Consider the following 6,034-nt stretch of genomic DNA (forward strand, 5'->3'; position numbering starts at 1 on the left):
GTCAAATGAGTGTTGATGCCTTTTTTTTTCCTCTGAAATCTCACCTAGGTGCTTTATCTTTATTAAAAAGGAAAGGGCTGTTTGTTCTAATTGTACTAGAAATAAATCAGGTGGTTGAAGAAATAAGTCAGGTGGTTGCACACCTTGTCTGGCTGTGGTGTCTCCCTTCAGCTCTAGGAATCACACTTATCAAGGTGTCCTGTTTGCAACACAAGCAGAAAAAGATACCAAAATTCATCTTGGAACTCATATTTATAAAATGTGGCTAGATTATTTTTTTAAGAATCAAAAGATAAAATAACCCAAGTATATTTTTTTTCTGTAACTTTTTCTCCCTGCTCACAATATAGCTGCACCTCAGAGCAGCTCCACATTGCTTTCTCTGTACAGAACTGATGACACTTAGATTGTCTTCTCTAGCAGCTCCTATGACAATTAAAGCTGAATTTGTTTCTTGGCCTACACAAAAAAAACCAAAAAAAAAACACACAAAAGAAACAATAACACACCAAACAAACAAAACAACAACAACAACAAAACAAACAAACACAAGCAACACAAATTTGGGCCTCTAAAAAGTTTGGAGGCCATTCCAAAATACCACTAAAGAAGACACAGGAGCAAGTTCATATTTTGCTTTTGACAATATAGAGAGAGGAAAAATAAAAGCAGCATGAGTTGGTGCTTAGGTCTAATGACAGGGTTTAAAATATCTGAACTGCCATTTCACCTTCAGAATAATCATATAATCTCTGACACATTATAGCCACACCATACCTCAGTTTTACCCTCTGTATATCGAGGACAACAACATTCACTCCCATTCTTGAAGAGGTTTAAAAGTTTTGTGAAAAGAACACCAGATAAGTATAAATAATTATAATAATCAATTTTAGTTATCAGAGAGCTTAAGGGGCTCCCTTCACACATGACTGATGGGTGCTTTGGGAGACAAATGAAGTCTTTAGGCAAGATTGTGCCTTTTGTTACCTTTTCTGCCTTTAATTATTACTGTTCACCTTCAGATAGGCTAATGCTGATCAGGAAATCTTACCCACACTGTTAAGTGAAATAAATCCCTCACCTTTTTATTTGACAGCACTGAAGCTCTTTCATTGCACATGGAGCCACATTAATCACCTATTCCTGCCTTCCTTCTCCCCACCACACAAATGAAGAGGCTCATCCTGTTTTACTCATCATCAATGACAGCAAAGGTGTGATCCATTTGTTCTAATTTAGTCACCACCTGCCCAGGATCTGAGGCAGGCACCCTCAGCTCTGTTTATTACCAGTAGAGAGAAACAGGTACCCCCAGAGAGCAATTTGTCTTATCCCAAGATGGGGGTGTCTAGAACAGGTCACAAAAATCACACTCTGGAGGGTTTTGGCGGCATTAAGGGAGCCTGAGGTGACTGGCTCAAACTTGGGTGCATAACTTTTGGACATCCCACTCAGAATGTCCACAAGAGCTGCTCAAGTGATGCAATAATTCTCACTGCAGGCTGACACAATCTGAATGGGACCAGCATCTCCCAGCACAGATAAACTCTGGCCTGGACAGTCATAGTTAGCAACCCTGCATTTGATGCCTGACATGAACCAGGAGATAATGGTGGGATTGCAGCTTTGAGAGCCATCAGGTGAACTCCACCCAGCCATCATTAATCAAACACACTCTGCTTCCACATCCCAAACTTTGGGGCCTCCAGGCATGAGGCAGCAATGCTCAAATGTGCAGCTGAGCATCTCTTTTTTCTGGAGCAGCAAGTTCCTTATTGCTAGTGACAGTAAATTAGTTACTATGGATTCCCAAACACCTGGTGATCCCAGTCTAATCATTAACCTTCCTGCAAGGTGGGAAGGCTCCCTGTCAAAAGGATTAAATTTTAAATTTGGAGCCTCACTTAAAAAAAAAAAACCAAACAAGATTCTTAAAGTTTGTCATGATTGCTCAGAAGATTGACTGGAGGTAATTTTGACAAAGCAAAAAAGATGTTGGAAGGTTTCTTTTCCAACATAAATCCAAACACAAGACCCAGATATGTGGATAATCATCACTGCAATGCAATTGTCTCAGGGGACACTGGTACATCTTACCAGGGCACACTGCAACAGCACAGAGCAGCTCAGGACAAGAATTAACTAAACAGAGCCAGCTGCTGACACTCCTTCCCAAGAAACTCTGGTTTCTGTCCTACTGGCAGAGAGGCCTCAAGTGAAAAGATAAATTAACAAACTTCCAACAAACTCAAAAAGAAGAAAGGACAAAGGTGGTGCTTCTGTCTGTAAAAGCCTATTAGTACCTCCAGAAATCTGTCTGTACCTGTCCCACCCTTGAGTTCTTCTCTCCTGCAATCCTGCTGCCATCCTAATCACTTTTGAAGTTGCTTATTTTACTGTTTTATTAAATCCCAATTCTTCATACTTCAAGTGTTGGAGGTACTGAACATAAATTATGTTCTGCCCTATTTCCAAGGTACAGAATTCTTATTGTTTCTATGAAATCATTGCTTAGGTCTCTGCCAAACACTTGGGCTGTCTGAACACCTGATGCCTGCAGCTGCAGTCTCTCCCTGCAGGGATCTGCAGAGGTCCCTCATCAGCTGCAGCCAGGAGAGTTCCACACTGATGCAGGAGGAGCATCTTTGCCTTTGGAGTGGGAGCTCTGCTCGCTGTGCAGTGAGAATTGCCCTTTCCCTGCGTTTTGTTGAGTCAGCTCAAAGCACAAAGTGCTTCTTAGTTTTCCCATCTGCGCTGGACCTCACTCAACAAATGATGAGCCAGGGGTGTGTTGTGCTTCTATCCTCTTTCACCTTTACCACCTGCTAATTTTGGAACTTGCAGTTTATAATTACAGTGCTATGCCAGGGCTCTTGGCTTGGGAAAGGAGAGTTTTAAAGGGAAGCTTAATGGCTGCATTTTGGTTGAATACACCGTGAAGAGCTGAGCCTGACCTACATTAAAAGCTTAGAGAACTCTTCATTCTGCAGATGAATAGGGGGTCCTAACACTGAGGGGAAGGTACATACCAATTTCTAAACCTGAGTCTGCATCTATTATACTTTTGTCATGAAGAGGGGAAGCTTTAGATAAAGGGGAGGAGAATTAGAGAATAATTTCCTTTCCTGAGGCTGCACCTACAATCAAAGGAGAATATCAACTATTGCAAAACCCCGAGCATGGGGAATTTTACTCCAGAGGAAGTCAGTGATCAGGGCTCTTCTCTCTTTTTCTAGGGTTATTAAATATTATCTCAGAGTAAACCATCTGTCTGATGATTTTCCACTGACTGATACTTAGCTCTGGGAAAGGATAAACTCATTTTGCCAAAACTGCCTCTGGATTAGGCTGTTGCATATCCCATTGCTAGGGACATGCCTATTGCAAAAAACACTACAATTCAATTATATCGGTGAATGCAATATTATTTGTGAAATAAAACTGCCTTATTAGGATATTTAGCCATCTTGGATCTTTAGAGAATCATTAAACAATTTCCTACTAGCTCAGTTAAAAGGAATTAATGAAAGAGCAGAGTTATCAGAAATGCCTGAAAGGAAATGTTAATCTGTAAGGAGCAGAACGAACGCTGAGGGAGAGGTGGGTGCCCCGAGTCGTGCTGAGGGGGTGTGAGGGTCACTCCGGGGAGGGCAGGTGCCCCTGGTGTCGCCGAGGAAGTAACAAGTCACTGAAGGAACGGACGGCTGCCCGTGTGCTGCTGAGGGGACACGAAGCTCCCGAAGGGAATTAGACGCCATTTGTGTTACGGGGCGGCAGGAGCGCGTTTCCCGCTCAGCCGCGGCGGCTTCGCACCCTGCCCGGCCCGCACCGCGCCCGATCCGCTCCGCACCGCGCCCGATCCGCCCCGCACCGCGCCCGATCCGCACCGCTCCGCGCCCGATCCGCTCCGCACCGCGCCCGATCCGCACCGCTCCGCGCCCCATCCGCTCCGCACCGCGCCCGATCCGCACCGCTCCGCGCGCGATCCGCCCCGCACCGCGCCCGATGCGCATCGCTCCGCGCCCGCTCCGCACCGCGCCCGATCCGCACCGCGCCCGATCCGCACCGCACCGCGCCCGCTCCGCACCGCGCCCGATCCGCGCCGCGCCCGCCTCACCTCTCACCGCGCCCGATCCGCTCCGCACCACGCCCGCCGCGCTCCGTCCCGCACCGCCTCGCCTCGCACAGCGCCGGATCCGCGCCGCGCCCGCCTCACCTCGCACCGCGCCCGATCCGCTCCGCGCCCGCCTCGTCCCGCACCGCGCCCGATCCGCCCCGCCCCGCGCCCACCTCGCGCCGCGCCCGCCTTGCCTCCGCCCCGCCCCGCGCCCGCCTCGCCTCGCACCCCGCTCGCCTCAGACGCACCGGCGCGATCTCAGCCGCGAGGCATTCGCCGTGTGCGGCGGGAATTCAGACGGCGGGTCTTCAGACGGCGGGTCAGCGCCTCACAAGACGCCATTTTCCCTGAGCGGAGGTAGACGCCATTTCAGTTGCGGGGCGGGGCGGCAGGAGCGCGTTCCCCGCCCACCCGCGGCGGCTTCGCGCCCCGCTCGCCTCGCGCCCCGCCCACTTCTGACGCAGGGGCGGGATTTAAGGCGCGAGGCGGCCGCCGCCCTCACGTGTCGGCGCCTCCCGCCACACGAGTGTCCTTCAGGGGAAGGAGACGCCATTTTAGTTGGCGGCCAGTCGCGGTGACTTCGCACTCCGCTTGCCTCAGACGAAGGGGCGAGACCTCAGTAGCGAAGTGTCCGCCATGTAGGCGGGTCGGCCCCGCTCCCCTCACGAACTCCCGGGAATTCGGACTCTCTCGGTATCCACCTTGAGCGGCGACGCGGAGTTCCACACACGGTCGGGGAGGCAGCCCCTGGGCTCAGACATGGCGGCCGTCGGAGGATTCCGCAGTTCTTGAGGGGAAAACATGAGGTATGCCGGAGGGAACACCAAGAATGTGATGGGGGAGGATTGCTGGAATACCCAGGCGTCATCTGTGGGCAAGGAATGAACATTTTGGGGTAAAATTGAGTCTCTGGGAACAAAAGCTGCGGTAATGGTTGAGGGACATGGAGCGGCTGTTTTGGGCGGAAAAATCTGAGAGTCTCTCTCAGGGAGACAGTTGGGGAAAAGTCTGAGGTGATTTGGGGAACATGAGCAGAGAAGAGGTCACTGAGGGGAGTGGCAGGTGCCCCACACGTCACTGAGGGAATAAAAGATAACTGAACGGCCGAGTGCCCGTGTGCTGTTAAGGCGACACGAGCGTCCCTGGGCGGGGGAGGGGGGTTAGACGCCATTTCCATGGCCGTGCCGCAGTGCAGCGGCGCATTCCCCGCCCAGCCGCGGCGGCGTCGCACCCCCTCATCTCTGGCGCAGGGGCCGGAACTCAGTGGTGTCCCCATGTGGGCGGGGCGGGGCCGCTCCCCTCACGCGGCAGCGGCGGTTCAGACAGGTGTGTTGCTGAGGGGGCATGAGGGTCCCTGAAGGGATGGTGTGGCCGCTGCACGTTGCTGAGGGGAAGCAGAGGTGGTTTGGGGCACGCAGGTGCCTCTGGTTATCGCCGAGGATCCGTGAGGGTCACTGCAGGAATGGTGTGTACGTTCTATGTTGTTGACGGGACGCAAAGGTATTTCTGGGGACGTAGGTGTCTCCAGTATCGCTGAGGATCCGTGAGCTTCTCTGAGAGGCACGGAGTAGCCTCCCTGTAACTGAGGCGAGGGTAGATAGTGTGACGCTGAGGGGTCGTGGGGATCACTGCGGGGGAATGCGGGCTTGCCGCGTGTCGCTGATGGGGATGTGGGTGCGCCCTGAGGGACATGAAAGGGGCGGCCGCCGCCTCCCGCTTTGGTGCGCCGGCCCGGCCCGGTCCAGCTCCGCTCCCCCACCTGCGCCGGCCCGGCCCCGCCCCGCACCACTCCCAGCCCGGGCCCGTTCCGCTCCGCTCCCCCCACCCGCCCCGGCCCCGCCCCGCTCCTCTCCTAGCCCGGCCCCGCGCCGCCCCGCCCCGGCTCCGCCCCGCTCGACTCCCAGCCCGGCCCCG

The 6,034-nt window shown here is 52.7% G+C and overlaps 1 long non-coding RNA gene across 1 annotated transcript; it reads right to left on the bottom strand.

The window, feature by feature from the left end:
• Positions 1 to 2,081: 2,081 nt before the first annotated feature.
• On the bottom strand, positions 2,082 to 5,587 carry LOC130259653 (uncharacterized). The gene is made up of 3 exons (XR_008841679.1): positions 4,574 to 5,587; positions 4,369 to 4,467; positions 2,082 to 3,718 (listed from the first exon to the last, which is right to left on the bottom strand). It is a non-coding gene; the product is annotated as an uncharacterized LOC130259653 (long non-coding RNA).
• Between the last annotated feature and the right edge of the window lie 447 nt (positions 5,588 to 6,034).

Source organism: Oenanthe melanoleuca, chromosome 15 (assembly GCF_029582105.1).
Source record: "Oenanthe melanoleuca isolate GR-GAL-2019-014 chromosome 15, OMel1.0, whole genome shotgun sequence".
Taxonomy (NCBI): Eukaryota; Metazoa; Chordata; class Aves; order Passeriformes; family Muscicapidae; genus Oenanthe; species Oenanthe melanoleuca.